The following is a 17044-nucleotide window of genomic DNA, read 5'->3' as shown; positions in this document are numbered from 1 at the left end:
AAGCTTGGTGTGCTGGTCCATAGGGTCACAAAGAGTCGGACATTACTGAACGATTGAATCAAACTGATGACAGGAAAAAGAACAATATGAAAAGGAAACAAAAGAATAAATATAAAAAACTTTTTCAATTAAAAATATTTTAAAGAAACAATAAAACAAAACAGAAACTCCACAGAATTGCAAAAAGCCATGGTAGAGACAGAAATATATAAAGTGCATAAAAAGTGTGATTAAAAAAAAATATTCTCCCCTTCATAGATCACAGCCTTCTTGTGACCATGCTGCTATTGCTAAGTTGCTTCAGTCGTGTCCGACTCTGTGTGACCACATAGATGGCAGCTCACCAGGCTCCCCTGTCCCTGGGATTCTCCAGGCAAGAACACTGGAGTGGGTTGCCATTTCTTTCTCCAGTGCATGAAAGTGAAAAGTGAAAGTGAAGTTGCTCAGTCATGTCTGACTCTTTGCAACCCCATGGACTGTAACCTACCAGGCTCCTCCGTCCTTGGGATTTTCCAAACAAGAATACTGGAGTGGGTTGCTGTTTCCTTCTCCAGGAGATCCTTCCTGACCCAGGGCTTGAACCTGGGTCTCCCGCATTGTAGGCAGACGCTTCACCATCTGAGCCACCAGGGAAATCCAAATAAAACTGATATTTGTGTTGGTTTCGTATCTTGGATTGTTATTGAATTCATTTATTAGTTCGAGCAATCTAGGTTTTTCTACATATAATGTCATGCTTTCTGTGAACAGAGGTAATTTAACTTCCTTTCCAATTTGGATGATTTTTATTTCTTTTTCTTGCCTAATTTCTCTGGCTAGGGCTTTCAGTACTATGTTGAATAGCATGGTGAAATGGACATTCTTGTTTAGTTCCTAATCTTAAAGGAAAAGCTTTCGGTGTTCTGTCGTTATATGATGTTAGCTGTGTGCTTTTCATGTGCATTCACGGCTGCTTTTATTTATTTGGCTGCACTATGCTCAGCTTGTGGGATCTTAGTTCCCCAACCAGGGATTGAACCCCTGGCTTCTGCAGTGGAAGCATGGTGTCCTAACCACTGGACTGCCAGGAAACTCCCCACAGCTGCTTTTAAATGTCTTAATTTCCCTAGGAATCTCACCTCTGCTTCTCCTCAGGGCCTTAAATGTTCTGTCGCAGTACTCTGCCTGTATTTCTTGCCTCCAACCGCTGATGGGTCTGCAGTTCCTCTGAAGTTTGCATGTGCCACGGCACGTACCGCTGCCTTCAGCAGCCTGATATTCAAACTCTGTCGCTCTTTCCATCTGAGCTCAAGTCAGAAGAAGCAGAAATCAGTCTCTTGGGTAGTCCCTCAGTTCAGTTCAGTTCAGTCACTCAGTCGTGTCCGACTCTTTGTGACCCCATGAATTGCAGCACGCCAGGCCTTCCTGTCCATCACCATCTCCCGGAGTTCACCCAGACTCACGTCCATCGAGTCAGTGATGCCATCCAGCCATCTCATCCTCTGTCGTCCCCTTCTCCTCCTGCCCCCAATCCCTCCCAGCATCAGAGTCTTTTCCAGTGAGTCAACTCTTCACATGAGGTGGCCAAAGTACTGGAGTTTCAGCTTTAGCATCATTCCTTCCAAAGAACACCCAGGACCAATCTCCTTTAGAATGGACTGGTTGGATCTCCTTGCAGTCCAAGGGACTCTCAAGAGTCTTCTCCAACACCACAGTTCAAAAGCATCAATTCTTCGGTGCTTAGCCTTCTTCACAGTCCAACTCTCACATCCATACATGACCACAGGAAAAACCGTAGCCTTGACTAGATGAACCTTTGTTGGCAAAGTAATGTCTCTGCTTTTCAATATGCTATCTAGTTGCTCATAACTTTCCTTCCAAGGAGTAAGCGTCTTTTAATTTCATGGCTGCAGTCACCATCTGCAGTGATTTTGGAGCCCCCCAAAATAAAGTCTGACACTGTTTCCACTGTTTCCCCATCTATTTCCCATGAAGTGGTGGGACCGGATGCCATGATCTTCGTTTTCTGAATGTTGAGCTTTAAGCCAACTTTTTCACTCTCCACTTTCATTTTCATCAAGAGGCTTTTTAGTTCCTCTTTACTTTCTGCCATAAGGGTGTTGCCATCTGCATATCTGAAGTTATTGATATTTCTCCTGGCAATCTTTATTCCAGCTTGTGCTTCTTCCAGTCCAGTGTTTCTCATGATGTATTCTGCATAGAAGTTAAATAAGCAGGGTGACAATATACAGCCTTGACGTACTCCTTTTCGTATTTGGAACCAGTCTGTTGTTCCATGTCCAGTTCTAACTGTTGCTTCCTGACCTGCATATAGATTTCTCAGGAGGCAGGTCAGGTGGTCTGGTATTCCCATCTCTTTCAGAATTTTCCACAGTTTATTGTGATCCACACAGTCAAAGGCTTTGGCATAGTCAATAAAGCAGAAATAGATGTTTTTCTGGAACTCTCTTGCTTTTTCCATGATCCAGCGGATGTTGGCAATTTGATCTCTGGCTCCTCTGCCTTTTCTAAAACCAGCTTGAACATCAGGAAGTTCACGGTTCACATATTGCTGAAGCCTGGCTTGGAGAATTTTGAGCATTACCTTACTAGCGTGTGACATGAGTGCAATTGTGCGGTAGTTTGAGCATTCTCTGGCATTGCCAGGGTAGTCCCTAGTCATGCCAGAATACTGTAAATACGTTCAAAGTAAGAACCAGGTATTGGGTGACTTCCCCTTTATTGAGTCAGCAAGAGTGCACAGAAATGCCATGAAATATTCTGTTTAAGTGTTGCTTAAAACTTGGGCATTTTCTTGGTTGCTGAAGATCCTTGACTGTTTTCTCAAGCTCCCACAGCAGTATTTTTGGTCAATCTGTTGTTGTTTACTTGATGTTTCCATGGAGGAAAGGGGGCCTGGACCTTCTGCCGTCTTGCTGACATCACCATCAGATAACGCTAAAAGTTTTATTTTTACTTAAATTCACATTTGATTTATGATCCAGTTTGTATTGGATGATTGCCTGGCTTTGAATGATAGCGTCACCACATTCTTATTCTTTGGCTTTGGGAAAATTCCTTGATGTTTCATGCCTCAGTTTCTTCACCAGTAAGATGACGGGCAAAGTGGTATCCACCTACTACAGTTATTGAGAGGCTTATTCATATATATGTACAGGATTCAGAGAAGTGACTGGAAATTAGTACATTCTCAGTAAGTACTCCTGAATGTAAATATTTTTTATAGCATTTTGATCTGGTAACCCACTTGTGCCTTGGAAGCTCACTGGGGACTGACCTAATTAATTTTCAGAAAAGGCTCAACTCTACCACTTTGCATAACTTGAAGATCCTCATGGCTGGGTGGGAGTACTGAGAAAGACAGACTCAACTTTGAACAGTGGATTCTATTGTGCTAAGTAAATATGTGTTTGCTTTCCCTTCCCTTTCCTTGTACCCATACACAGTTTGAATACAGAGTGTTCTATGTAAGTTATTTATTGATTGATCTAACCATTAGCTCAATTTATAGAAACTTTCAATGTCTTCCTTGTTTATAGATATCCTGGGGACAAAGCTCATTAAAAAAAAAAAATTTCCTAGAACCTAGACGTACCTCTGCGCTCAGTTCCCCAAGAACTTCCTTTTTCAGTCTGTCTAAACTTTATCTGTCTCTCTATCTAAGCTTAAGGTTTTTAATATGTTCATTTTCTAAAATTAAGGCTTAATTGATTTACAATATTAATTTCAGATGTCCAACATAGTGATTCAATAGTTTTATAGATTTTATGCTGTTTAAAGTTATAAAATATTGGCTTCATTCTCTGTGCTATATAGTATATTCTTGTATCTTTATTCTATAAATGATAGTACTTCTTAATTCCTTACCCCCTTTTTTCCCCTCCTCCATCCCTGGGAAATGATAACCACTAGTTTGCTCTCTATATCTGAGTCTTTCTGTTTTGTCATATTTATTCATTTTTTAAAAACCTTTTTATTTTGTATTGGGCTATGGCTGATTAATAGTGTTGTGATGGTTTCAGGTGGACAGTGAGGGGACTCAGCCACACATATACATGTATCCATTCTCCCCAAACTCCCCTCCCATCCAGGCTCTCATTATTATTTATTTTTTATATCCCACACATAAGTGATAACATACAGTATTTGTCTTTCTCTGACTTATTTCATTAAGCATAATACCCTCCAGTTCCATCCATGTTGTTGCAAATGGCAAAATTTCTTTCCTTTTATGGCACATAATAATGCTCCATTATATATATACATACCATATCTTCTTTATCTATTCATCTGTTAATGGACATTTAGGTTGCTTTAAGAGTTTGGTAACTCTAAATAGTGCTGCTCTGAATATTTGGATTTGAATTAGTGTTTTTGTTTTATTCAGAATTATACCCAAGGGTGGAATTGCTGGATCATACAGTAGTTCTACTTTTAGTTTTTTGAGTAAACTCCATACTGTCTTTCACAACGGCTGTACCAGTTACTATTCCCACCAACAAGTATACTAGGGTTTCCTTTCCTCCACATCCTTGCCAATATATATTATTTGTGGTCTTCTTGATGATAGCCATTCTGACAGGTGTGAGGTGATATTTTATTGTGGTTTTGATTTATAGCTCCCTGGGGACCAGCAATGTTGAGCATCTTCTCATGTGCCTGTTGGCCGTCTGCAGGTCCTGTTTGGGAAAGTGTCTATTCAGGTCTTCTGCCCATTTTGTAATCAGGTTATTTGTTTTTTGATACTGAGTTGTATAAGTTGCTTATAAACTTTGAATATTAACCCCTGATTGGTCATATCTTTTGCAAATATTTTCTCCCATTAAATAGATTATCTTTTCTTTTTATCAATTGTTTCCTTTGCTGTACAAAAACTTTTAAGTTTAATTATTTTCCATTTGTTTATTTTTGTTTCCTTTGCCTTAGGAGACAGATCCAGAAAAATATTGCCTCAATTTATGCTAAAGAGTGTTCTGTGTATGTTTTCCTCTAGGAGTTTTATGGTTTTTGAATTTACATTTAGCTCTTTAATTCATTTGAGTTTATTTTTGCATACAGTGTGAAGAAATGTTCTAATCTCATTTTTTTTACATATAACTCTCCGTTGTTCCAAGCATCATTTTTTAAAATAAACACAACAGTTTCATTTTTTTAAGTTTTTAAGACTTTTTATTTTTATTTACTTATTCATTTATTTTGAGCTTTATTGATATGATTGACATATAACATGGTATAAATTTAAGGTGTACAACACAATGATTTGAGATATTTATTTATTACATAATGATTACCACGATAGTGTTGGTTAACACATCCAAAACCTCACATAGTTACCATGTATTTGTTTTGGTGAGAACTTTTAAATCTACTCCCTTAGCATGTCTTTAAAATTTTTTTAAATTGATCTAATATAGTTGATGTACAACATTATACAAGTTATAGGTATACCACATAGTGATTCATAAATTTTAAAGGTTTTACTACATTTATAGTTACTATAAAATATTGTATATATTACCTTCACTGAACAATATATCCTTGTAGGTTATTTATTTTACACATAGTCTTTTTTGCCTCTTAATCCTCTATCCCTGTCTTACTCCTTCCCTTCCCCGTTCTCATTGCTAACCTACAATATGTTCTCTGAATTTGTAAATCTATTTCTTTTTTGTTATTTTCAGTACTTTGTTTTATATTTTATATTCTACATATAAGCAACATCATACAGTATTTGTTTTTCTTGGTCTATTTTCTTTTTTAAGGGAAAATGTTTTATTAAATTTTTTAATTCAGTGAAAGATTCCTTAAATTCTATAGTGCTTTACAATTTTCAAATTTTCATGTACATGATTTCATATAACCCCATAATAATCCTTTAAAAAAATCCCCTGATATGTTCCCTCCTCACTCCCTTCTCCCCATGGTAACTACTAGTTCATTCTCTATATCTCTGTCTGCTTCCTTTTTGTTTTATTCCCTTATTTGTTGTATTTTTTAGGTTCCATGTAAGAGTGATGTCCTACAGTATTGGTCTTTCTCTGTATGACACTTCGTTCAGCATAATGCCCTCCAGGTCCATCCATGTTGCTGTACGTGGCAAAGTTTTATTCCTTTTTATGGCTGAGTACTTTGGCCACCTCATGCGAAGGGTTGACTCATTGGAAAAGACTCTGATGCTGGGAGGGATTGGGGGCAGGAGGAGAAGGGGACGACGGAGGATGAGATGGCTGGATGGCATCACTGACTCTATGGACGTGAGTCTGAGTGAACTCCAGGAGTTGGTGATGGACAGGGAGGCCTGGCGTGCTGCGATTCATGGGGTCGCAAAGAGTCAGACATGACTGAGCGATTGATCTGAACTGAATATTCCCCTGTATATATACCACATCTTCTTTATCCATTCATCTGTTGATGGATACTTGGGTAGCTTCCATAACTGGCAACTCTAAATAATGTCACAATGAACAGCATTTTTTGAATTAGTGTTTTTTTTTTTTTTTCAGGTATATACCTTGTAGTGGAATTTTCAGGTCATATGGCAGTTCTATTTGTATTTTTTTGAAAAATCTCCATACTATTTTCCACATCCTCACCAGCATTTGTTCTTTTTGATGATAGCCATTATAACATGTCCTACAGCAATCAAGACAGTACGGTGCTGGCACAAAATCAGAAATATAGACAAATGGAACAAGATAGAAAACCCAGAGATAAACCTACATGCCTATGGGCACCGTATCTTTGACAAAGGAAGCAAGACTATACAATGGAGAAAAGAGAGCATCTTCAATAAATGGTGCCAGGAAAGCTGGACACCTACATGTTAAAGAATGAAATTAAACACTTCTTAACACCATACACACACAAAAAAACTCAAAATGAATTGAAAACCTAATTGTAAGACCAGAAACTACAAAACTCTTAGAGAAAAACATTGGCAGAACACTCTTTGATATAAACCACAGCAAGATCCTCTTTGGCCCACCTCATAGAGTAATGGAAATAAAAATAAGCAAATGGGACCTAATTAAAGTTAAAAGCTTTTGCACAGCAAAGAAAACTATAAACAAGATGAAAAGACAACCCTCAGAATGGGAGAAAATAATTGTAAATGAAGCAACTGACAAAGGATTAATTTTCAAAATATACAAGCTGTTCATGAGTTTGGTATCAGAAAAACAACAATAAAAAAATGGGCGGAAGATCTAAATAGACATTTACCCATAGAAGACATACAGACAGCCAATAAACATATGAAAAGATGCTCAAAATTGCTCATTATTAGAGAAATACAAATCAAAACTACAATGAGGTGTCAGCTCACACCAGTCAGAATGGCTGTCATAAAAAAATGTACAAACAATAAATGTTGGAGAGGGTGTGGAGAAAAAGGAACCTTCTTTTGCTGTGGTGGGAATGTCAATTGATACAACAACTATGGAGAACAGTGTGAATTCCTTAAAAACTAGGAATAAAACTACCTTACGACCCAACAATTCCAATTCTGGGCATATACCCTGAGAAAACAATAACTGAAAAAGACACGTGTGCCCCAGTGTTCATTGCAGCACTGTTTAAAATAACCAGGACATGGGAGCAGCCTGGATGTCCATCAGCAGATGAAGGGATCAAGAAGTTTTAGTACATACATACAATGGAATATTACTCAGCCATGAAAAGGAATGAATTTTAGTCAGTTCTAGTGAAGTAGATGAACTTTGAGCCTGTCTTACAGAGTGAAGTAAATCAGAAAGGGAAAACAAATACTGTATATTAAGGCATATATATGGGATCTAGAAAAACGGTACTGATGAACCAATTGGCAAGGCAGGAATAGAGACACAGAGGTAGAGAATGGACTTGTGGACACAGTGGGACGCACGGAGGGAAGAAGAGGCTGGGACAAATTGAGAGAATGGTGTTGAAATATATACATCACAATGGGTAAAATAGCAGAAACAGAACACAGCATTGTAAAGCAGAAACCAACACAGCATTATAAAGAAATTTTCCTCCAATTTAAAAATTGAAAAAGAAGGAAAACAAGAGAAGAATTTGGTACTAACAAAGGGAATAATGGTATGGGTAAGTTAGACAGAGTGCCTGATGAACTATGGATGGAGGTTAGTGACATTGTACAGGAGACAGGGGTCAAGACCATCCCCATGGAAAAGAAATGCAAAAAAGCAAAATGGCTGTCTGGGGAGGCCTTACAAATAGCTGTGAAAAGAAGAGATGGAAAAAGCAAAGGAGAAAAGGAAAGATATAAGCATCTGAATGCAGAGTTCCAAAGAATAGCAAGGAGAGATAAGAAAGCCTTCCTCAGCGATCAATGCAAAGAAATAGAGGAAAATAACAGAATGGGAAAGACTAGAGATCTCTTCAAGAAAATTAGAGACACCAAGGGGACATTTCATGCAAAGATGGGCTCGATAAAGGACAGAAATGGTAGGGACCTAACAGAAGCAGAAGATATTAAGAAGAGGTGGCAAGAATACACAGAAGAACTGTACAAAAAAGATCTTCACGACCCAGATAATCATGATGGTGTGATCACTCACCTAGAGCCAGACATCCTGGAATGTGAAGTCAAGTGGGCCTTAGAAAGCACCACTATGAACAAAGCTAGTGGAAGTGATGGAATTCCAGTTGAGCTATTTCAAATCCTGAAAGATGATGCTGTGAAAGTGCTGCACTCAATATGCCAGCACATTTGGAAAACTCAGCAGTGGCCACAGGACTGGAAAAGGTCAGTTTTCATTCCAATCCCAAAGAATGCTCAAACTACTGCACAATTGCACTCATCTCACATGCTAGTAAAATAATGCTCAAAATTCTCCAAGCCAGGCTTCAGCAATACGTGAACCGTGAACTTCCAGATGTTCAAGCTGGTTTTAGAAAAGGCAGAGGAGCCAGAGATCAAATTGCCAACATCCGCTGGATCATGGAAAAAGCAAGAGAGTTCCAGAAAAACATCTATTTCTGCTTTATTGACTATGTCAAAGCCTTTGACTGTGTGGATCACAATAAACTGTGGGAAATTCTGAAAGAGATGGGAATACCAGACCACCTGACCTGCTTCTTGAGAAACCTATATGCAGGTCAGGATGCAACAGTTAGAACTGGACATGGAACAACAGACTGGTTCCAAATAGGGAAAGGAGTACGTCAAGGCTGTATGTTGTCACCCTGCTTATTTAACTTCTATGCAGAGTACATCATGAGAAACGCTGGGCTGGAAGAAGCACAAGTTGGAATCAAGATTGCCGGGAGAAATATCAATAACCTCAGATATACAGATGACACCACCATTATGGCAGAAAGTGAAGAGGAACTAAAAAGCCTGTTGTTGATGGAAGTGAAAGAGGAGAGTGAAAAAGTTGGCTTAAAGCTCAACATTCAGAAAACGAAGATCATGGCATCCGGTCCCACCACTTCATGGGAAATAGATGGGGAAACAGTGGAAACAGTGTCAGACTTTATTTTGTGGGGCTCCAAAATCACTGCAGATGGTGACTGCAGCCATGCAGTCTAAAAGACGCTTACTCCTTGGAAGGAAAGTTATGACCAACCTAGATAGCATATTCAAAAGAAGAGACATGACTTTGCCAACAAAGGTCCATCTAGTCGAGGCTATGGTTTTTCCAGTGATCATGTATGGATGTGAGAGCTGGAATGTAAAGAAAGCTGAGCACCGGAGAATTGATGCTTTTGAACTGTGGTGTTGGAGAAGACTCTTGAGAGTCCCTTGGACTGCAAGGAGATCCAACCAGTGCAATCTAAAGGAGATCAGTCCTGGGTGTTCATTAAAAGGACTGATGCTGAAGCTGAAACTCCAATACTTTGGCCACCTCATGCAAAGAGTTGACTCATTGGAAAAGACCCTGATGCTGGGAGGGATTGGGGGCAGGAGGAGAAGGGGACGACAGAGGATGAGATGGCTGGATGGCATCACCAGCTCGATGGATGTGAGTCTGAGTGAACTCTGGGAGTTGGTGATGGACAGGGAGGCCTGGCATGCTGCGATTCATGGTGTCACAAGGAGTTGGACACGGCTGAGTGACTGAACTGAACTCAACTGAAGTTACTTGTTAAAGATTTTTAAATCTTGACAACAGTGACTTTAGTAGACTTTTTTTTGTATCAGCTGTACTGTGTTATTTCATTTACTGGTATACATTATATTTTATCTCCAATCATCTTCCTCCTGGCGTATAGGTTATTGTTGTCTGGGATTTTGGTTCTATCTTAAAAAATTTTAACATTGAAAAATGGCCACAGTTACTATTGTTTTACACAGTTGGAATTTATTTAGATTTACTTAATGCTTTTAATATTCTTTGAAATATTCTGTTTTTAAAAAAAATTATTTATTTTAATTGGAGGCTAATTACTTTACAATATTGTAGTGGTTTTTGCCATACATTGACATGAGTCGGCCATGGGTGTACATGTGTTCCCCATCCTGATTCTGGAATCATTCCTCCTGAAGTACATCCTTTGGAAGATCTTTTAGTGAGGTTCTGTTCACGGTTCTGTTCCTCCAGAGGAATTAAAAACACAATCAAGGGAAATAATGTTAAGTTATTTTTCATATTTTCATGTCTTTGTTTCTAAGCAATTTGTATTTAAATAGAGACAATTTTTTTCTAGCTCTTTCTTCCAGGTTGCTAATTATGTTTTTAATCAAGTCTAACCTTCTATTAAATCTATCCCTGTGCATTAGGCAGCATGTCAGCCTCATAAATCTTTCCTTATGTTTTTAATATAATTTACATTTTTCACTTCTAAAAGTCCTCTTTAGTTATTCTTCAAACCAAACTGGGAAGTTATTCTATTTCCCTTGATTGTGTTTTTAGTTCCTCTGGACTTTTTCAGTTTTCTTATTTTAAAAATGGGGAATGGCTTCGTGATCTTTAAGCACACATTCAGTCCATAAACACTCCCTGCCTTCCTCTTGGCTTAGAGTGTGGCACACTGGTGGTGATGGGCTGTTAGGTCAGAACTTTCCTGTTGAATTCTCCTCTTCTTTTGAGTAGCTTAGGAACTCAGCCTTGGTCTCATTGACCTACTCTAGCTCTGCCATACATAGAGGAATCAGCATTTCCATTGCACTGGCTAAGACTGGGAAGCTTCAGTTCCAATACCTGCCTGGTGCACAACAGCCTGGAGCACAGTGGCTGATTCTCACTCCTCCACCCCCCTGCTCACAGGGCTCCAAGATGGGAACATTTCCAGAGAAAGCAATTTCCCAACCTTCCCCGGAGCATAGTTGAAAGTGTTTCCTGAAGTTTAACTTACATCTCCGTCAAGCATCACCAGAAATTTTATTTCTTTCTTTTCTAACCTTGAAAAGATAGGGTCACATCCTTGGTATTGAATGGAAGCCCTTCAGACAAATAGAGGCTCAAGGAAGAAGCAGCATTCTGATTCTTTGGTTTAAGTAGTTTAAAAATAATAATGGGCTTCCCCAGTGGCTCAACAGTAAAGAATCCACCTGCAATGCAGGAGTCATAGGAGACTTGGTTTCGATCCCTGGGTCAGGAAGATCCACTGGAGAAGGGAATGGCAACTAGGTCTGGTTCTGGTTTGGACTAGCTCACTTTTACTGCAAGGAATCTGGGAGATATTTTTATGTAATTTACAGTTCAGTTCAGTTCAGTCCCTCAGTCTTGTCTGACACTTTGTGACTCCATGGACTGCAGCACACCAGGCATCCCTGTCCATCACCAACTCCCAGAGCTTGCTCAAACTCATGTCCATCGAGTCTGTGATGTCATCCAACCATCTCATCCTCTGTTGTTGTCTTCTCCTCCCACCTTCAATCTTTCACAGCATCAGGGTCTTTTCCAATAAGTAAGTTCTTCGCAGCAGGTGGCCATAGTATTGGAGTGACAGCTTCAGCATCAGTCGTTCCAATGAGTATTCAGGACTGATTTCCTTTAGGATGGACTGGTTTGATCTCCTTGCAGTTCAAGGCATTCTCAAGAGTCTTCTCCAACACCACAGTTCAAAAGCATCAATTCTTTGGCACTCTGCTTTCTTTATAGTCCAACTCTCACATCCATACATGGCTACTGGGAACACCATAGCTTTGATTAGACGGACATTTGGTGGCAAAGTAACGTCTCTGCTCTTTAATATGCTGTCTAGGTTGATCATAGCTTTTCTTCCAAGGAGCAAGCGTCTTTTAATTTCATGGCTGAAGTCACCATCTGCAGTCATTTTGGAGCCCAAGAAAATAAAATCTGTTTCCACTGTTTTCCCATGTATTTGCCATGAAGTGATGGGACCAGATGCCATGATCTTAGTTTTTTGAATGTTGAGTTTTAAGCCAGCTTTTTCACTTTCATCAAGAGGCTCTTCAGTTCTTCTTTGCTTTCTGCCATAAGGGTGGTGTCATCTGCATATCTGAGGTTACTGATGTTTCTTTCGACAATCTTGATTCCATCTTGTGCTTCATCCAGCCTGGCATTTTGCATGATGTAATCTGCATATAAGTTAAATAAGCAAAGTGACAATATACAGCCTTGATGGACTTCTTTTCCTATTTGGAACCAGTCTGTTGTTTCACGTCCAGTTCTTACTGTTGCTTCCTGACCTGTATACTGATTTCTCAAGAGGCAGGTCAGGTGGTCTGGTATTCCCATCTTTCAGAATTTTCCACAGTTTATTGTGGTCCACACAGTCAAAGGCTTTGGCATAGTCAATAAAGCAGAAATAGATGTTTTTTTGGAACTCTTGCTTTTTCCATGATCCAGCAGATGTTGGCAATTTGATCTCTGGTTCCTCTGCCTTTTCTAAATTCAGCTTGAACATCTGGAAGTTCATGGTTCATGTACTGTTGAAGCCTGGCTTGGAGAATTTTGAGCATTATTTTACTAGCATGTGAGGTGAGTGCAATTGTGCAGTAGTTTGAACATTCTTTGGCATTGCTTTTCTTTGGGATTGGAATGAAAACTAACCTTTTCCAGTCCTGTGGCCACTACTGAGTTTTCCAAATTTGCTGGCATATTGAGTGCAGCACTTTCACAGCATCATTTTCAGGGTTTGAAATAGCTCAACTGGAATTCCATCACCTCCACTAGCTTTGTTTGTAGGGATGCTTCCTAAGGCCCACTTGACTTCACATTCCACGATGTCTGGCTCTAGGTGAGTGATTACATCATCATGGCTACTGGGTCATGAAGATCTTTTTTGTACAGTTCTTCTGTGGATTCTTGCCACCTCTTCTTAATATCTTCTGCTTCTGTTAGGTCCTTACCATTTCTTACCTTTATTGTACCCATCTTTTCATGAAATTCCCTTGTTATTTCTACTTTTCTTAAAGAGATCTCTAGTCTTTCCCATTCTATTGTTTTCCTCTATTTCTTTGCACTGATCACTGAGAAAAGATTTCTTCTCTCTCCTTGCTATTCTTTGGAACTCTGCATTCAAATGGGTATATGTTTCCTTTTCTCCTTTGCCTTTAGCTTCTCTTCTTTTCTCAGCTATTTGTAAGCCCCCCTCAGACAACCATTTTGTCTTTTTGCATTGCTTTTTCTCAGGAATGATCTTGATCACTGCCTCCTGTACAATTCACAAACCTCTATCCATAATTCTGTAATTTACATGTGAAACTAAAAATTTAAACTTTTGAATACACGCAGGGCGTCAGATGTAGAATCCTGTTTATGCAACTTAGAGCAAAACAAGCTTTCTAGGACCTCCCTGGTGGTCTGTTGGTTAAGATTTTGTGTTCCCAGTACAAGGCGGCCCTGGTTCAATCCTAGATCAGGCCAAGGAGCTAGGATTCTGCATGCTGCAAAGAAGGTCCCACGTGCAGCAATGAAGAGTCCACGAGCCGCAACTAAGACCTGGTGCAGCCAAATAAAAGCTAAACAAACTAAGCTTTCTACTTCTCAGTTCCTTCATTTGTAAAATGGAGGTGATAGTTGTGCCTGTTTCATAGAGCTTGGTTTTTGTGGGGCATTGGGCGGGGATTCAGTTAGAAGTAAGCCTCAACAATGATGGCTGTTATTGTGACCAACTAGTCCGGGTGCTTACACTTGCATGCTGCATTGTTCTCACTTGCACAGCCTCAATTCCTTCTCTGTCAAGCAGGAAGACGAACAATCGATGATGAATATAAAATGTTTGGTAAAGGAGGGTGGAAAGGTACTGAGTTTTTGTTCCTGACCGGGTCCCCTTCCTTCTCCTCCACCTCTCATTCCTCATCCTTTCCCCTGAGGCCTGTTAACAGATTCTTGGCATCTGAAGGGGCCCAATTCCAAGTTCTAACTTGCTTCTTAATCTACAGTTCTGGCACCTGGCCCTTGATGTACTCCCTGGGTTCTAAGAAGATCTCTGGTGGCGGGAAGAGAAGATGTCATGCCCTGGGATTCCAAGGGAGACTTTACTTGACTCCGCATACTCACAGAGTAAAGCTTCAGCTTGGGATTCCCAGAGTTAGACCTCCATGTGGCTTGTGTGGGTGGTACATTCTGGGGTAGAATGTGGCATGTTTTTACCTCTTGAGAGTTACTGGAGCCATTCTCAACCGTTGCTTTGGTTAAGGCATATGTTACATATAGCTGTTCTATGCACTCACCCTTCTATGAGTGTTCCCAGGTTTTGATGCAGAAATTAAAAACGTTACTCACTGAAATTTGTAGCAGAGATCTGGATTGAGGCTGTTTTAAGGTTTGAAGAGTCACTACTCCACTCTTTTCTTTCTCCCCTCAAGAAAGCATGTAGAAAGGAAATGAGGGAGCATAGCTTTGTAGAGATAATATTCTAGCCCATGCTCATCTCTTCCCTCATAGGCTCCTACCACCTTGCCTGCCTCAGTGTCTTCTTGGTCTGAATTTTGCCCCATCTCTTTCAGGCCAGTCATTTTGTAACCAAGTAGAACCCATGGAGCCTTCCTAGGACAGGCCTTTCCCTCATATTCTCTGCTTTAGCTTCCCTCTGAAGTACCTGAAAAAAACAAAAAAAGTGAGTGTTAGTTGCTCAGTTGTGTCCGACTCTTTGTGACCACATGGACTGTAGCCCACCAGTTTCCTCTGTCCACGGAATTCTCCAGGCAAGAATGTTGGAGTGGGTTGCCATGGCCTTCTCCAGGGGATCTTTCTGACCCAGGGATTGGACCCGGGTCTCCTGCAGTGCAGGCAGTTTCTTTACTGTTTGAGCCACCAGGAAAGCCCCTGAAGTACCTAAATAACAGTATTTGATGCACATTTCCTGAGTTGCTTTACAGATACGAGCCCCCAGCCCCCGACCAAATGGAAGATATTAACCACTTGATGACCATGAGCATATAGCCCCAGGCCTCCTGAAGCCTAAGGACTGTTAATGTTAACCCCTGTAACACCACCGTGTTACCTCACCATCACCCAATCAGAGAACTGTGCACAAGCTGATCACAGACCCGGCAACCCAACTGGCCCTGTGCTCTGCCCCGCATGTGGCTTTAAAAAATATTTTGTTGAAACCCTTTGGAGAGTTCAGGGCTTTTTAGAGCATGAGCCCCCATCTGTTTGCATGGCCCTGCAATAAACCTTTCTCTGCTCCAAACTTCGATGTTTCAGTTTGGCCTCATTGTGTGTTGGGCACAGGAACTTGCACTGTTGGGGATTTTCTCCCCGGGACTTGGAAGCGACAAACCTGAAAGAATGACACTTGGACAGTCTCTTGCAAGGACTGACAAGTTTATTTCTGCAGTCAAGCCTTTTTATAGAAGCAGGAACAAAGAGCTTAAAGTATACGGCCAGCAGAGCACATACGGGGTTAACACATAATCAGTAAAAACATTTCAAGGACAGCGGGCTCTAAGTGACTCATGTGCTTATCCCACAACCCATTTTCTCAAGTAATATCCCTATTTATTATTAAATCTTGGCGCTGAGCATAACCAAAGGCAGGACATGTTTTTCTGTCCGCAGTACAAAGCCGGGTACTTCTGGCCCTTCGCCATTTTCCCAAGGACTTTCTCCTTTTACGGCTATTTTGTACTATGCTTCCCAACATGCACTAACAATTTCTGTCTCCAAGACTAGCAGCATTGTGCTGTGGCAAGAGCTAGACTTCTGAGTCAGGCAGTCCTGGCTGTGAATTCTGTTCCAACACCCGGCTGTAGAATCTTCAGCGAGTCACTCTATCCCACTAAGCTTTGTGTCCTCACCCTTAACCTGGGAATAATTCCTCTCTCAGTGCACTGGAGGCAAAGGCCTCATGCATGCTCTATGCACACACAAATCTCCAGGTACCTCCAAGTACATGATCTCTAATCCCTTCAGCCACGATATGCTGGGGTATTATCCTAATTGATCAGCTGAGGAAGTGAGACTCAGAGAGGTTCAGTGGCTCACGTGGCAGAGGTGGTCTGTGCCCTGTCCTTCCCTTAGGGGCTTACCTTGACTTTGCCTTTTGGTTGCTTCCTGTGCCTGGAGAACCCACCACAGTAAGATCTGATGAAAGACAATACCTCACTTCCCACTCCAAAAGCCAGAGTATTACTGGTTACTTGCTTTCCCTGACCCTGAAGCCAGCGAGTGGGTGCTGACCTAGGCTCAGCTAGGATGCTCCCATCCATGATTTTGAGTCTGGAGGAAATGAAAAAGCATTAGAGAGAGATAGCTCTAGCAGCAGTAGACGAGAGCATGGTGGTGGTCCAATGGCCAAAGCAGCATTCCCTGGCCACAGTGCCGTCTATGGGGCTGCCCCTGTGGCAGGAGCTCGGCTATGGCTCAGGTCACAGGTCTCCTTTGGCATCTACCCACTTATGCTCCTGTTAGTGTTGTGAGCCTCTTGACAGTCTTCCTCAAATTCCTTTTCAACTTAAATCACTCAGATTTGATTTCAGATTTTTGTCACTGAGAACCTCATGTGGCAGTTCTACAACAAAAAACTATCTCTGAACATTTTTATCTTCTGCCTAATACTCCCACCCAAATGCTGGGAGTCATTTCCCTCCAAACTACAGATTGGGTCTGTGGTTCCATCCTCCATTCTCCTCTCCCGCTACTTAATCCTCTTTGCACAGCTGATTTCCATGCCCCTGGGG

This window comes from Bos indicus, chromosome 3 (assembly GCF_029378745.1).
Source record: "Bos indicus isolate NIAB-ARS_2022 breed Sahiwal x Tharparkar chromosome 3, NIAB-ARS_B.indTharparkar_mat_pri_1.0, whole genome shotgun sequence".
NCBI lineage: Eukaryota > Metazoa > Chordata > Mammalia > Artiodactyla > Bovidae > Bos > Bos indicus.
This window is presented reverse-complemented; position numbering follows the sequence as displayed.